Genomic DNA, 1881 nt, shown 5'->3' with positions numbered 1-1881 from the left:
TCTCTCTCAACAATCATCATCAGCAGTAATAAACTACCAGTCTTAGACTCTGCATTTGTTACTTTATTTTTCTTTTTATCAAGTAGCTTTAGTCTTTATTTTTCGGTGTACGATCGGCATAGCCTGCCACCCTTTTCTTTAATCAATGCATCTTTGCTTTTTGCATCTACATTAGTGTTCTTGACTTCGCATTCTCACATTTGGGTGAATTGTGGTAATGAAGCTCAGGTCCTCGCGTTTGATTAGAAGTTAAGTTCTTCTATTCTTTTAAGACCTCGTCGTGTCTCTATCACACCTCAAACACACAATTTAATTGTTTGTTTTTTAGGAACAATTTCTAGCACACCTAGTGGAACCTGTGTAACAAAGATGGCAAGGACACGAAAAGACAAAAAGACTGATGAACATGTCACATCCCAAAAATATGGGAGTGGCTGACATGGGATACATCTAACACCCATCCCGTTAAGATTAATTCAATAAATTTCTATTTTAAAAATAACTTTTCATTTAAATGAAATTTAATATTTTTGTAAAAATTTTGACATAATCTCCTTAAGAATAGGGATTTCCTGAAGTTCTACAATACAAATTTTTTTTGAGAAATATTACAAATCTAAGAGCTTAACTCCTTTCAACCAATGGACAAAATATTTACAAAATAAAGACCCTTTACCTAGCCTATGTAGAGCACCGATAACATTGTTTATAAAAGTACAATATTAGATTAAACTTGTACTAAAAAAAAAATAGAGATTAACCAAAATGGCGTCATAAACTTAATGCAGGAGCAAAATTCCTTGAATGATTGATGGAGAGACAAGCTATCTAAGACCAAAAATATTTTCTAGTGAATAACCTCCTAACCATAATATTTTGTAGAATCAAAATGAATAAAATATGACCATTACATAAATTAAATGAGAAAAAAATTTAATGTAACCAAAGTTGTAAACTTGGAATAGAAATTTAAAGAACTTCATAACAATAACATTTAAAGCTATAATAAACAAAGTAGCTTTACATTTGACATTGACAAATTAAAATAATTAATTAAATATATACATGAAAATAATAAACATTTGTAATTGAAAAACCATTAGAATGTGAAATCATCAGTTAAATAAAAATTTAAATTTCTGGGGATTTATCAGAATATTTCACAAATGTGGAAACACAGTCTACGAGGTTAAGTAACCAAACATAGCCGAAGCCACGAAACAAACGTGGACACACAGTCCACGAGGGTAAGACTACTAATCAAACGTAGCTTAAAGCTACGAAAAAATGTGAGTACCATGCTCACGAATAACCATCTCTTCATTCCACATGTGTTGGCCATCGCATGGGGCTAGCACCTCCTATAAATACTCTGCTAGTTAGGTGTACCATGGCGCGTCAAGGGCTAACGGAACTGTCATTAGCAACTAATGTTCTGTTGTAAGTCTCTTTTAAATCCATTCTCAACATGCGTTAAATCATCACTTTCACAATAAAATTTCTCTTTTAAATATCAAACTCGCATAAACTGATTAAAACATCAATGCTTTCAAACATGAAAATTCACAAACTAATATTTCATAAACTTCTCTATCAATTTCCGTGATTGTCTTTATTGAATAAAAGAGTACTAGAATTTATAAAAAAAATTTTGTTAATCTAATAAGTATATATATCATGACTCCAAGAAGTAAAACAAATTTAATTAACAAAGAAGCTAATGCAAGAGAATATATAATATCTATAAATTGTTAAATAATATTTTGATAAAGAAAATTTTCTAATTCATAAATTGATTGGGACGTTATCCACTTACCTGATAAGCTCCAAAGATAATGGATTTTCCTACTAAGCACCTTTCAAAAGCCTTTAGCTACTCTA

This window comes from Prosopis cineraria, unplaced genomic scaffold (assembly GCF_029017545.1).
Source record: "Prosopis cineraria cultivar Desert tree isolate PC_DT_omini unplaced genomic scaffold, ASM2901754v1 PC12, whole genome shotgun sequence".
In the NCBI taxonomy this organism is placed as follows: Eukaryota; Viridiplantae; Streptophyta; class Magnoliopsida; order Fabales; family Fabaceae; genus Prosopis; species Prosopis cineraria.
The sequence above is the reverse complement of the archived record's forward strand: the minus strand, read 5'-3'. Positions refer to the sequence as shown.